Source organism: Amblyomma mixtum, chromosome 9, assembly GCF_055824585.1.
Source record: "Amblyomma mixtum isolate Tamu chromosome 9, ASM5582458v1, whole genome shotgun sequence".
In the NCBI taxonomy this organism is placed as follows: Eukaryota; Metazoa; Arthropoda; class Arachnida; order Ixodida; family Ixodidae; genus Amblyomma; species Amblyomma mixtum.
In genome coordinates, this window is record NC_143020.1 from 60,534,772 (window position 1) to 60,550,326 (window position 15,555).

Here is a 15,555-nt window from a genome sequence, read left to right on the forward strand (position 1 = left end):
CCATGCGGGTTATAGCAAGTGCAATGGCCGCTTCCTCTGCAGCCTCTGGGGACGTGTCTGGAGGGAGAGGTAGTGTGAGGAGGGTGGATGAAGAGGAGTCCACCGCAGCTGCTGTCGCTTCATCACCCGTGCAGGCAGTGTCCACCCATACGGCGTCCGGCTGGGGGCCGTACGCTCGATGGAGTGCCTTCGCACGGGCTCTGCGGCGCTGCTCATGGTGGGACGGGTGCATATTCCTCGGGAGCGGCCTGATGAGAAGCTCTCGGTGAAGGGATTGTGGGATGGCGAGGAGGGTTGGGTCGTTGGCCGGTATTTTGATTCCCAGGGAGTCCAGGATATACCGACCTGTGGATGCAGTGAATGCCCGTTTATGTAGAGTTCAATTCGCTCGTTAAGATCTCGCGGATGTTGGGTATGCCGAAAAAAGGAAGGAATGAAGGTCGACGCACCCAAGAAGTTTCATACAGTATGTATCATATACAGTATAAGGTATCACTCAGATACATAAATATGACACGAAAACGGCATGTTAGCATAGCAGGCACTACACTACAATTGTGTGCACGACACTGTGTTTTCGTGCCCATTCTATTATCCTCAGAGGCCTCTCCCATATGTCTCTCCAATATAGAAGTCACCATATGGCAGCACCAGAGTCCACAGTCCAGGAAATTGTCTGGAGTCCGATGGTGGTGGTAACAAATACTTATCATCCATCAAATGTTTACAGAAAGGTTATTGGCGTCGGGCCTTACGTACTAGCAACGCATGACAGGCAACGCCGCCCGCGTCCGTTGAACCACGACCTTTTGGGCCTGAGGTCCTGATAGCCGAGCACGGAGAAAGCTGCAGCGAAGGGTGTCGTCAAAACATTTCGCCTCCGATCTCAAAAAACGCGCCACGAGCGTTTCCGCGAGCGCCAACGCTGAAAATTAAAAAAAAAAAATGTCATCAAGGCGGAGGAACTAACTAAAATCTGTGGTGAGGAGGGCAACAAACTAGAACTCCAGTTCAGTAGAGAGAAGTCAGGGAGACCCACTAGAAAGACCATGTGAGAATTTATAAGTATCTAGGTGTATGGCTAAGTGAAAGGAAAAAAATATCTGGAAGAGCATGAGAGGATTCTGAGGGATAGGAAAAAGGAATTCAGACATTATGAAACATAGAGCACTATGGAGCTATAATAGGTATGAGGTGGTTAGAGGGGTATGGAAGGAATCATGGTACCTGGCTTCACATTTGAAAATGCAGTCCTGTGCATGAAATCAGAATTGCAGTCAAAGCTGGAGGTCAGACAAAGAAGTGTAGGAAGGCTAGCCTTGGGAGCTCATGGGAACACTCCGAATGAGGGAGTCCAGGGAGATATGGGTTGGGCGTCGTTCGAGGTTCGGGAGGCAATCAGCAAACTGAAATATGATCAGAGACTAACCCAAATGGTGGGCAGAAAAGGTGTACAAGTATCTGTACATGAAAAGTATAAACACAAAATGGACAAATAGAACCCGAAAGCTAAGAACGAAGTATTTACGGGTGAGGGATGGGACGCAACAAAATACTAACGTGAAAGCGGAGGTAAAGGAGACGGAAAGAAAGATGTGGAAAGAATGAATGCAGGAAAAATCGGCGCTAGGCATATATAGGACACGAAAACAGGACATCAAAAAAGAGCGATTATTCGATAATTCGCGGGGCATTCACCGCTTTTTGAGGCTAGGACAGGGGCTCTGAGAACAAAAACGTACAGGTCCAAATTTGAAGAAGTGGTTATTTTGTGCTCTGCTTGTAAAACGGAAACGGAGACCATAGAGCACTTGGTTTTGAGGTGCGCAGAACTCCGCCCAGCCCTCCCAGAGGGGGCAGCAACCATGGAGGAGCAGCAACAGCCTGGGATTTACTGGGGATGACGGGCGAGTGGATGGGAAAAGCGTGACATTGACGAAAGGGAGGTTGGAGGATTGGTGGCGGAAATCAAGGGAGGGGTGAATTTGAAGGGGAAAAGGATAGCCAGACTAGACATTGTAAGAGCGAAAGTGAAAGAAAGGGAAAAGAAAAATAAAGTAACAATGGGAGAACAATAGGCTAGGTGGCAAAAGCTACTTCCCGGTACAAAGGGTAAAGCCATTATCATTTATCCATGATTTGCATTTACTCTCAAACCCAGACGTTGCTTGCTCTACTCGGATAGTTGTTGTTTTTTTTTACTTTGTCACATCGCTATCACGCGCGTTTTTTGAGGCAAGCTGGTGAACCGGGCTCGACGAATTATTTTTTGACGGCACCCCTCCCTGCAGCAGGCTTGTCCGAACTGTGGTAAGTACTGCGAAAAAGCGGCGTCGTGCACTCAAGGCGACATTTCGTACTTGTCCGCCTACTTTAAACGAGCATTCAGCGCTGCTCTCCCACCCCCTTGTGGTTTGTTGCGATTAGTTGTGCGGCATCTTCCTGTGAGTTTATTTTGCGAATTCTTCCACGGAGTACCGTGGTGAGCCCGTTTCCGTGCGCCCGAAAAACACAGTCGCTCATAGTTAATTGCTACCACTGCTTCGGTCGGTCGCCGGTGGCTCTCACGAAAGCACCTTTCTTTTCGTCTTTCATTTTTCCTGAACGCATCTATTTCGTACATGACCACTGCGGTTTTGGTAGGAACAATCACTTCTGTGTGCCTTCGGTGTGTGCCGTAAAAATCATGCTGCACAGCGACTGTGGAAACTATTTCCTTTCTCTCAGCTTCATGGTCTTTGCTTCACAAAAGGTGGGGAGCATTTAACTGGACCGTTTGTTATGTATCCTTGCGGAGTATTGCAGTACGGCGCCAAAAATCTGTTGCGCGCACGAGGTTAACTGTAGGTTGCCTCAATATGAACTGAAACTGATCTACTTTTGATTAAGATGAAGCTCCTCGGCAGAGCTTGGATTTTGCCGTGGACCATCGCGACGAAAACAGTAATTTGCTATTGTCATTTGACGCTGCGGGGAAGTCTAGAAGTGAATTTACCAGCTTTCATTTGAGAGTAGTCATGCGAGTACGAGATGGCTCTGGGAATGTTCATCCCATTACAGGCTGAACAGCACCTTCAGGGGACTGCCTTTTCTTTAGTCTGTTCTAACGATTTGGTTAAGCGCCTGTGATAAATGATGCACATTACTCTGCAAAGATGTGTTACAGTGCCACCTCTGTGGCCATTAGATTTGTTTTTGGTTCTGAGAAGGACAGTGGCCATGGCTTGAAGTCTTGCTTTGAAAGCTATTTCATTTGCTTTTGAGGAAGTTGTAGGGAAGACTGCAGGTCCGCAGATTTTCTACTGTTTTTGATTGGTGCAATTTCGTTGTCTTGCTTACGCATTATACACCTGTGTGTGCATCAAACTGCAGCTGCCATCGTTATACCTTTTTTTTTTCCTTCTTGTTGCAAAAGGATCCTTCACATGTCCTACCCATTCTGGGAGTAGACATTTGTTGCATTTTTCTGATTACCTGTGTCCTCGCTTTTAGGTGAATGTGTAGGCAAGGATGCCCTGGAAGTAAACATTCGTCATCTTGGTTCCATCTTCACATTGTTAATAGTGGACTGCTGTTATTGGCGGGGCCTGCTGCACGGACTGATGGCCCAGCATTTGGTGTGTATAAGAGTACTTCACGGGCCGTAATTGTTGGCCCGGCCCGGTACCCACTACCCGTCTGAGCCGGGCCTGCTTTCTCGAATACATGTCCTGCCCAAGCCGAGGATGCTCTTACCTACCCAGCCCGGCTCAGGCCTGAAACACAAAAGCTGTAAGCATGCTACAGAAGCTCAAATGTTGTTGTTACTATGAATTTCAATGAAAAATAGTCTATCGTTGTTAGAAGAGAGGTGTAAAATTCTCTTTCTGCCTCAGGTTGATTTGGTACTTTTGAATATTTTTGGCCCATAACGAAGTGTAGCGCTTTTAATGCCACACATACCAATCTGCAGAAAGTAATCAACCGAAGCTCGTTATTTGCTTCTTAGTTTCGGATTTAATCTTCCCGCGCTTATGTCAAACAGCCTCTAAGATTGCAATCGGTTCGCCACCAACACTCAAGAAGTCACGCGAGACCAAAAAGCGAGGTGTCTGCTTGTATCTGTTCAAGCAGCTACTTCTCCCACTTTCGCTTGTCTTAACATTTAGCAAGAAAACAAAAAATGCAGGAACGTCAGCTGGGCTCGGGCATATTTTGCTGTTCAGCTGTCATCTTTTACATGTCCCATACTTTGCTGAAACTGAGCGTTAATGCACTCGGACCTTAGACAATTAGTTTAGGTAGCTTTTGTTGAATTAAAGGGCACAAAAATTGAAAAAAAAAAGAAGGGAAGACTTGATAGACAAAGGAGAGAAGTCTCATAAATATTGTGTCATACATTATGAAGAGTGCTTAGCACGAACACACATAGTGAAAGGAAAGAAACCACACTATGTGGGCTCTGTGCGCTAAGCATTTATTGGATGCACCCTCCAAGGCCCAGATTTGCAAGATTACATGTGCGCAGATGCCATACTTATGCTTCATGCATTACAATTTTGCGAAGCTGTAAGAAGGCGGCAAGCAACTGTGTTAATTGGTAAGACTTACAGTGCTTCAGAAGTTGAGAGCTTTGCAAAGAGTGGTATATATGCTGTTTTGCCTGAATTGTTGGGTTTTCTGTATTCTAATTTTTGCACGGTCAACATATCACATGACATATTACTGAAGATAAATAAGTTTGTACTGTGGAAATAGTTAAACACTGGCTCTAAATGTCGTGACCTGCTGTTCGTTAACCCCATAAGAATATAAGAAATGGGCACTCAGTTAATGTACCTGTTCACTGCACATGCCTGAGCCTGGCTCAGGCCCCCAAGTATACAGGCCCTAGCCTGAGCCTGAAACCCAAATCCTGGGCCCAGGCCTGGCAAAAATTTGTTGTACCCAGCCCAGCTTGTCGGCTCAGGCTTTCGGATAAGCCCGTGCAGTGCTCTAGTGTGTATATTTTCAGTTTTTGTTGGTAATTTAGACAGCTTACCTTTAGTGTTATCAGTTTTAACATGGACTATGTGCTATGCTTCCTCTGAGACTTTCATTTAGTGTTATGTTGGTTCTTTACAATAACACGAGGCTCTTACGGCTAGCATGGTCTGCAGTGGTATAAGTAGGGGAACTATTAAAGTGTAACTATCACTTTTTGCCAGCAAAATTGTATTATCAGTTACCTGGACATGTTTCCCAACTTGGGGGGTCTCTTTTGGCAACGTGTCATTCGCCAAAACTGGAAGTGAATGAGCCACGAGTGTTTCGGCCAGTTGGGTGGTGCCGAAAGGGTCGCAAGTTGGAATACGGTCCCTGGTCAGTTCTTTCATTCAGAGCAGTGCCACATTTTCATTTGATTGATGTGTGTCAACAGTGACAAAACATGAGCTAGGACAGATTTAAGTATCCTTCTGTGACATGTGAGCTGGCTAGTATTGATGCTTGTTGCTTCAGTTTAGTAGCCCGCCCTTTTGGATGTTGGAACCATAGGCGTGCTGTACAGCTAAGATAGTACTGTGTCAGAGAAGAAGCAAGTCAAAATTCATTGCTCCAGTTGTTGATTGATGACATTTGCCAAGCCTTTGATACTGCCGCAGGATAGTTTGCGCGTTTGCAAACTTATCTTCAGATATTTTTATTCTGTTCCTGTGTTTTAGGCGAAGCTTTCGCGATGAAAATTTGCTTGTTTTCTGTGCAAGATTGACCGTGCTGTATGCAAGGCTGGCTAGGCCAGATGCCAGTCTTCACTGTGTGGCTAGCGACAGCATGATGCGCCTTCATGCACACTTGCAGAGACCTATTCTGGCTCTTGCTAAAGGTGGTTTCAGAGCCTTTGATGCTTTCAAGAGTGTTAGTTCTTACTCATCACGTTTCGGGATTTCGTGGGGTCTGCTACCACTTTGCGATCACAGCGCCATCTATGGCAGCAACTAGAAAACAGCACATCTCGCATCTCATTCATATCAATTCTAGTAAACCAAACAGCTAATGCTCATTACTTCAATGTCTTCCAGACGATGGTGGCCTTTTATCACTAACAGCAGAGCTGCGTTATGATTTTTTATCAATAAGTACGAGTCGGAAGTGCTCTAGTAATGGTTTACAAAGACAGTTAGTTGGCTTGGAAGCAGTTTGAATGCAGTGGTGGCCTTGTGGTTTGAGCTTCCACTTGCAAGAGGTGCAGGGTTCGATTCCCAGTGCCACCGAGTGCCCACTGATACTACAATGCGTTTAAGCTTTTCCCTGGCCTGGTGCTTGGCTTACTTGGGGTGACGTGCTTGGAAAATAGATCTTCGACCCCACCTTGTGTAGACGAAAAACACCTTGCGTCATGACACTCTTTGGCCAATGGTGGCCTTGTGCCGTTAAAATTTACGAACATGATGGATTCACGCTGCCATTACAGTCTTCGGTCGCAGCAATACCATTGCATTAAATTTGCTGGATGCTGCTACAAATTGGTGGTTTTTGATGAAATGGTGCTAAGGCTGCGCCAAAACACTATTCCAACAACCAAGAGCTGTGGAAAATGGGAAGAGGCTGAGGATACCGCTAAAATGTGCACAGGCTACTGCCTAGTGTCCAGAGGCATGAATGGTTCGTTGTCCCGATGAGTGACGGGAAAGATGACCGAAATCGTCCTTCTGTGCTGTCATGATTTTGAAGCAAGGTGTAATGTCTTCCCACATTTTAATAGCTGCTGCTGAGATATCAAGGGGCTCTGGTGACCATTGATCATGCTGTATTCTCTGCCTTCCCGAGAGCACAGTTGTTGGAACAGTAGCAGAATACTGTGTTTCTGGCATTGAGATTTTTTTCCCTCTGCTGAGTCTGCTTTTCTGTGTTATTTTCAGGCAAAGCAAGCATATTGGAGGGAGAAGAAGTACTAGTTGCCAGAGGAAGAGTTTTGTTGGATAACTGCTGAAAAACTATTCATATAGTATCCTCAAGCTTGTATCCTTTCAAATGGGACATCCAGTGCTCTGAATTTCTGGTGACTGCGTGCTAAGTTACGCATATCACAACCCATCGGGTTGTGCCAATAACACGGCAGGCCTAGGTCTGGCAGCAACCATGTATGGACTGCAGAGCAATTTTAAGCTTACGTTGACTACCTTGTCTTGTATTTTGGTGGTCATGTTCGTTGCTTTCAGTTTTGGCCGTGTTGTTCAGCTGCATGAACTCATGGATTGAGAGTTCTCTGCAGTCAACATCGTCAGCAAGTGCCAGCTGCTTCTACAATAAACAGCGTTTTAAAAATACGAGGCTGGGAAAAACACATTGTTCTCACATTGCCTTGAGTACCTAATCAGTGACAAGTGCCAGCAGATGTTTAGCCCGGGTATCATCTCAGCTTGGCAGAATCGATGCTTGCTTTTAATGCGTTCGCATTGGAAGCGTCTGTACTATGTAAATGGTGACCGGTGGCGCGTGTTGCAAACCTTGTGATGTTTTCACGACTTGCCCACCGTGGCAGGTGGCAGCTAAATTAATGAATGGTCATGAGAGGTTGCTCGGGAAGAGCAACATTGGTATCACAAGCCCCACCGGTGGCTAAGCTTGGAACAGCCACCTGTCGCTGTAGCGGCGCACCACTTAACTGCTGCTCCACTGTGCCAGGAGTGGAATGAGGACTCCCAGTGATCTATGAATGTAAAGTAAAGGATGACCAATTCCACATGTATCAGCAGCAACAGAAAATATGAATGCATTCAAACGACCTACCGAGGCTCGCCTGAGAGTTCTTATTTTTTTTGTCTATATGCATTACCTTCCGATCTTATTCTCACGTTGAGTGATGTAGTGAGCTCGTCATGGTGTTCGCTACCACCAGGAACACCTTTACTATGAAGGAATCAAAAGGCAACCGTTGTGGCATGTATCATGCCATTCTTGATCCACTGGGCTGCCTTAAAGGATTTTATAGAGGCACTAAAACAGACTTTCATGCATGGAAATAAAGCCATTTTATACTATGATAAAATATGTTCCCACTTCAGTAACAGAATCATCCCTATCTGGTCCCAATGCATTCATGTATCTTAGCACTACTTCTCCACAAGCATATCTGTTCCTACCCAGGGCTCTTGAGGTTAGCCAATCTGCCCTTGAAATTAACACTGGGCTGCCAGATTATGACTGTTTAATCTACAGAGCATATAAGCACCTCCTTTAGGAGAATATGAGTTTTCAAAGTGCTTATTGTCTTGCTTGACTTGATTTTGCAGGCTGGTGTAAGCCAGGTACAACAAGCTGCCAAGAATGAACCCTTCAAACTGCTTCCAACCTTTACTTTCCGATTGCCTCACTGTTCAAGGCCTATAAATTTACATACACATTAGTAGTATTGTCTGGTGTGTGCACACGTATAAGGCCATGAGTGCGACCACATGCCTTTCAAACACGCAGTTGTCTGCTGCATTAATTATCATCATCAGTCTAACTACGACCACTGTACAACAAGGCTCCTCCTGTATACCTTCAATTAACCCTGCCTTGTCTCAGCTGCAGCCACCTTATGCCCGTAAACTTCCTAATCTCATCTGGCCCCTGCTATGCTGCTACTCCGTTACCTTAACCCATTCACTTCCAAAGAAGGCAATTCACCGTCCGTGCTTAAAAATAAATGCTTTATGTATGTATCAGCAAATGGCTCTATATGCTTAACTGCTAATTTTTGGACACTAGCTTTCGTGCCAGATGACTAGTTGCTCACCAGTGTTGAAAATATGTTGCAGGCAAAAATTTTTTTCTTTCTCGCCGCTTCTTTTGAGCACAACCATGGCGTCGCGGGAAGACTGACATTTCAAGGGCGCTAAAAGTCATGTGCTGCTTCCTGGCAGTGAGGGGGATGCATGCAAATACCCTAAACTTTTAGATGAATATGAAAGCGGTGAGTGTGAGTGTATCCACGGGGTGAAGATTATTTGCTCAGACTGTGAGGCTGGAACTTCCGACATAGCTTGAACTCCGGCTTGGAAATCCGAAAGTGTACAAGGAAATATTCGTCATTGTGATGAAATACTATGCTTTGTTTCAGTTCGTAGTTATGGTTACCAGTATTATGAGGACAAAGAGTACAGCTTGCCCGAGGGAAAACCTTCAAAGGCAACATACTGTTGCAGCCTGTTGAGACTGTCACCTTCGTGCATATATCTTTTAAAACAGCATGTTCAGTGATTTGCGTATGCAAAGTTAGGTACATGAGACCCCATGTGGTTGTGCAAAGAGAACTAGCCAGACTAGGCGAGCTGAAATTAAGAGAAACGTCAAAGATACACAAGTGACATTGCATTTCTGCCAGGAGGAAATATTCTTTTCTAAAATGTGTACAGAAATTTGGTAGCACAATGTTGGTCGCACCTCTCTTTTCCAGTCCACATTCTTTTAAATTTTGGGCCTGCAAAAGAAGGCATTAGGATGTGTAGTCAGATGTGCTTTTTGTGGTTTGTCACCTCTGCTTTGTGCACTGTCATTTACACAAAGACACACAAGCCTCGTTGCATGTGGGATTGGGCGTTTAAGGCGTAAGCCTTACTTGCCCCATTAAGTGAAAATCCGCATGTGCGTGATAATACTCAGTGGTACCCTTAAAGGATGGCGTCCTCATGCAGACAGTCGGCACATTGGAATGCAACCTGGCAGGTGGCGGTCGCATTAATGATTAGTCGTGCGAGGTTGCTGGGGAAGAGCAACCTGGATTGCGCAAATGCCATCGATGGCAGCACCTGCCATTCCAGGGCAGTGGCACACCACTTAACCGCTGCACCAGAAGTGGTACGAGGACTCCAAGGGATCTGTGAATGTAAAGCAAAGAACGACCAATTCTGCATATATGGGTGTTAACCCATTAGCTATCAAGTCATACTCATAAAGCGTATGAGCGCACAGATCAGAAGGGGTGTGGCAGCATCGCTGTGGCAGCCACCTAGAGCCATGCAGAGGTAGAATTGCCAAAAGTGTGGCATCAGGTTGCATCACGCGGCAGCGCATGTCGACTGCGTTTAGAAAGTGAGCGGGCGGGCTTGCACCTCCTCGCATGTAAGCAGTCGTAAGTGTCTCTGCCGACTTTTTTTTCTTGTAGTGATGCTTCTTTGCTCCACGTCATTTTGCAGGCCAGTATTCATAAGCCAAGCTGTGCAAGTTGACAGAGGAAAAAAGCTCCGAGACCACATCCACCAACCTGCCCTGGCTTCACTGTTTCGTGCACAAATTGGGGTGGAAATTGTTTTGCTGGAACTGCTTAAATCGCAGGGATTTACTAATAAGGAAAGGGGGCACTGTCATAAAAACGAAATTTTGTTTATTTGAGCCCATTTTAGAAACACTTGATGAGTTCTTTTTTTTGGGGAATGACAACCGGCAGTCCGACTGGAGGCAGGCAGAGGTCAGAAAAGAGGAGGGAGGGAATAAAGGGTGTGGCAGTGAAGCAGCATTTTCGGTGGTCACTGAAAATACTTAGGAGGTGCTGGGTTCTTGTTTTTTGGCTCGAGAGCTGCAGAGCTTAAACTATGTGTGTTACTCTGGTAAAAGGGCTGTCTCTTGAAGGCTTGAGATTAAGCACTGCATAAGATTACGTAACGTTTGAGTTGTGGCACACGTGGAGCACAACGAATTTCATGCATCGATCAAATGTCAACCTCCCACCTGTGTTCTCTTGCGCAGTGCAATTTGTGACTTGGAGGAATTAAAAAAATGTACTGCTGGTTCTCATCCTTAAAGACAAAGGACTGTTGTTTTCAAAACATTGTTGTCAATTAAAAAGAAGAATAGCGGGGATAAGAAATTAGGCCAATGTTTACTGCAAAATGGGATGAATCAGACCTCGTCCTGTTCATAGACCATGGCCGGATTGGCAAAACAGAAGTGATGTTTATTATGAAGGTCTTCGTGTGTGACATTATGTGCGATGGCATATAAGTGGAAGTGTGCTGGATATTATGTGATCGTTCAGTACAAGTGTGTAAATTAACAAGCAGAAACCTCCGTAGAAGAAAACTGTATGCATTGGAATAATTAACCTTTGTGTGCCTCTGTGTTTACGCATCATTCTTTATTGTGTGTCTCATGCTGATGCTTGCTTAAATCATTTGATGGGGCTGTACCACCTCGGAACTAGTCTTTTTTATAACTTGATTTGTTTAATGATTAGGGCTTTCAGAACACAGCAGCTGCACAAAGCTGTTTCTGTCAATATTGTGTGATGAATTTTGCTTTGTAGTGTTTTTGCCGCTGTTGACTTTTTTACTGGAATTTCTGTGGTGTTGCTGAAGAGTACACTGTGATTCGTTGTGGTTGGTCACAAGTGACCTACCTGTCATGCGCATAGCATTTACTGACACTGTCAAAACAGTATTTGTTGCTGTGTGCATTTAGCCTGCACCCTGACATCTTTGATTACTTTTTGAGGCTTCTTTATAGCAGGTCGCATTTTATTGTGTGAGGTGTTGAAGTACTCCCAAACATCCCAAACATCCGCAGGACGTTCTAGGCAATTTCAGGGCCCATTGAGAATTCATTGTGTGTATCACCATGTTTTAATTTCAAGCTGGGATTGTGATGTAGACTGAATTATCTTTCAGCTGGGCAGTTTCTTGTTTTAATGTGAAGCTGCTTTAAAAAAAAATGCTTGCCCACTGTTTCTCTAGAGCTCTGTGGGCTATTGATCGTAAACTGTCTTGTACAAAGCAGTGTCAGATTTACGAGATTTACTCATCTACGACCTACACTTTTTCAAATTTTGTCCAAGTGTGGTTGCATCAGTCAGACGTGTATGTGTCGTAAAATGCCTGTAAAAACAATGCAGCATTGCTACAAATTCTGCACACAATAATGGAACAGCTGGTGACACATTACAAATACTTTTATTGATTATTCTTCACAGCTTTTACTAGCCCATTCCAAGAGATGGTCGCCTTCACTGCCATCTTTGGCGTTGGAAATGCGAGTCACCTTAACACTCATTAGTTCTTATGGTTGTATAGACTGACTTGTATCCCTTTTTATGAAGCCAGTAATTGTGCATGTGCCATGGTCAGGCATTGATTGGTTGCGATAGCTTTCCAGTTTCTGCACGTATTCGTTAGTTTTTTGAGAGCTTAAGCGTTGTCCTCTTCTGGATGCAGTTAGCAATTAAAAGTCAAATTTTTGCTTTCTAGCTGACTTATCCTTAAGTTCATCTTCGTGAATCTACTTTACGCAAACTGGCACATCTGTTGCACGAGATTGTATTCCACATTCACTTCTTCATGCACATAACACCACTTGTGCTCTGGCAGTAGAGTCTTGTGTCTTAGTGGTGTATTCTGTCTTGCTTTCAAATGCAGGCTTGAGCATCGGGGACTGCAAGCCCTGTGTACCCCTTGGACAGAATTCAACAGGTTAGGTTCTTCAGTTTTTTCCCAGGAGTGCTTTTCTGAAGGTTGTCATTCAATGAGCAGGATGGAAGTAATAGAAGGCTTAGTTTTCGCAGGAAAAGTGCTGTAAATGGCTGTGTGCTCTGTTGCTATGCTCCGCCGACTGGCACTCATTAGGTATTAAAGGAGTATAGACACCTAATTTTGGTGTGATGTTTTATTATCTATAATGATGCGGAATTCTCTACTTTGCACGAATCACCAAGTGGCATTCACCTACGACCGCTAAATAATTTATAATCGAATTTTTCTGTTATGCTGTTTCGGTTTCAACAGCAGAACGATAGCTGTGGCATCAACGAGAGGTTATAGGCCGCGTGAGGCATGGAAAAACTGTGATATAATCACTGCTTCGTTGTTTTAATTCAGTACAGTGCTGAAGCAGCCTTCCTCAAGAGCAGGAATGACAATTTATGTGAAAGCACCGATTATACTGCAGTTTTTCATGCCTCACGTAACCTATAACCTCTCTTTGACGTCACAGCCATCGCCAGAACTGAAACAGCATGACATGAAAACTCAGTTATAAATTATTTAGCAGTCGTTGGAGGATACCACGCGGTAACCGTGTATAATAATGTCTCACGCCTCATTATAAAGAAGAAAACACGCACCCAAAACTTAGGCGTCTGTACTCCTTTAAGCCCGCATGGGAGAACTGAGGGCAGTGTCTGTCATGAAACGGGTCAAAGGCAGTGACTTTGGCTGGGTTACAGAGGCTGCCCTATTTTTGTTGGTAGTCAGGACATTTCTCTGCAGGCTCAAATGCTTTTTCAACAGCATGCAGAATTTGCAGTAGTGGTATCTTTAGTAATGTCAGCCTTGCACCAAACCAGACATTGCACCAAACTGCTCCACATTGTTCTAGAATTGGGCACCACCGTTGCAACATGTAGATAAACATTTAAATCCACTTATAAGGGTCATTCAACACCAACTGGTCCAGGCTTTGTGCTCCACTATCTTCGGTTTCTTGTTAAAAAATTATGGCTTATTGCATTAATGTGGCAAATATTATCTCCGAAGTGCTGTTTGCCAGTAGCATCACTGTACCTTCCTTCAGACCTGAGTTCTCTTTAAGGCCAATTTACTGAATATAACTTTCAATAAACGTCCATGGCTGTTGACAGAAGCATCTTCCACATTCATCTTTTATCACTAGCCCCAACTGAACTGTGCGTTGTTGATTCCTGCATTTTAATTTCATACACTCCGCCTTTAAAACGCAGGTTCGGTCAGCACACTGCCCGATCATGGTGCACCGCCCGGGCAAGACTCACGCCATCAGAGTCGCTCTGCGAGTCTTTCCACGAGATCTACTCAGGCCAGCAAGGAGAAAGGCGTGGAAAAGAAGCTGCACGAGTGTAGCCACTGCAACAAGAGATTCCTGCAGAGGAGCTGGCTAGTAGAGCATCTCCGAATCCATACTGGCGACCGCCCATACCATTGTGACCACTGCGTTAGCAGCTTTACGAAAAAAGGAAACCTGATGCGACACCAGTGCACTCACACTGGCGAGCGTCCTTATCGTTGCGACCACTGTGGTAGCAGCTTTGCAAGGAGGAACAGCCTGGTGCAACACATCCGTACCCACACGGGTGAAAGGCCGTTTCAGTGCCAGCTGTGCCCCATGGCCTTTACAGCACGTACAAGTCTTGCGAGGCATGTTAGATCCCATAAGGGTGAAAAGCGCTTCCAATGTGACTTGTGCCAAAAGAGATTCAGTAGGAGGCGCAATTTGAAACACCACAAGGAGTTGGAACATGAAACGGATGGTAGTGTTCCTTGAAATCGATTGGTAACATGTTTAGCTAGCTGTCCTGCTGCTTACTACCAGCTGGAATTATGCTAGCTAACCAGCATGTGACTAGTGCTGCTTGCTAAGCACTGTCAGTGTTGTATCATGTTTGTAAGCTTTGTTTTGTGCTGGTGAATTTGTGATAAAGAAATATTGGAGGGGACACTTAAGCTCGGAATGACACGAAATACGGCAGAGGACGAGACATGAACGCCAAATATCTAAGTTGGAGTAACATGAGATAAATGGAAATTTCTTTTTGGGAAATGACTTCAACAAGAGTGATCTTTTTATTCCAGGGATTTCATTGTTCAATTCTGCATGGAAAAAAAACTTTTAAATTATCAGTACGGACAAAGTAGAGCCTTAAGGTTAAGGCAGCTCTGGCTTGATTGGGGAATAGCCAGGAAAACAGAGGTTATTTAGTTATTTTATTTATTTATTTATATAGAGGTTGTGTGACAGACAATAGGAAGAATTGACTATGCAATTATGTGCATACCATTTTTTCTGTATATCAGCTGTTTTTCTGTCATTGCATTTTTGGCTAGAGTCTTTGTTGTGTTGAAATATTACTGATATTTGCTGCTTACTTTGGAGGTTTTACTAGTTATCTGATGTCTCAGTGGCAATTATTAAAAAATTGCGTTAAACTACATGCATTGCCATTTCTCAGTGAATTGTCTCTGTGCCAAATAATAATGGCTTATTATTTTCTGAAGTGTTAGCACACAATTTTAAGTCTGCTTTATTTTCTAAATATCGGCTGTTTTTCTATTGTTTCATTTTGAGCTAGCTTCCTCAGCTAGCCTGCCTTATGCAACCAAATCAGAATTTAGCAGGTGAATGATATCCCAAATGCCCTCAGAGCATTCACTCAGACCCTGCTGCCATCACTTGTTATGTCTTAGGTGGCAGCTTAGAGATGTGCATTTATAGGAAGGCCCTCATTGGCGTGCGCTCAAAGACGACATAGTGGAGAACCGATATTTATGCACGAATGCCTCATTCCATAATCTGATTCTCGTGCTTCCAAGTGTCAGAATTTTCAAACAGCTCATGACAAGGGCTGTTGTTGGTAGCAAACACGTGACAGTTCAAACAGCCTAACTGTAAACTGTTAACTAGTAAAGAAGAGAGTAAAGCGTGCCAGCGCTCATTAAAACATACCACAGACCTTTTTTTCTTTTGTTGTACAGAGGTTGGAGAATCAGCTGAGCTCAGGAAAATTTGCAGTTTTGCTTTCAAAATTATTTTTTTCTTGCAGAAGTTTGAATGAGTGGAAGCTGCAGAGAAATCTTGAATGCTCGCACACCA

At 44.4% G+C, this 15,555-nt stretch overlaps 1 long non-coding RNA gene across 1 annotated transcript; it reads left to right on the plus strand.

Annotated features, from left to right (window-relative positions):
* The first annotated feature begins 2,205 nt into the window (after positions 1–2,205).
* Positions 2,206–12,352, plus strand: LOC149329233 (uncharacterized). The gene is made up of 3 exons (XR_016285556.1): positions 2,206–2,310; positions 3,493–3,617; positions 6,879–12,352. It is a non-coding gene; the product is annotated as an uncharacterized LOC149329233 (long non-coding RNA).
* The last annotated feature ends 3,203 nt before the right edge of the window (positions 12,353–15,555 follow it).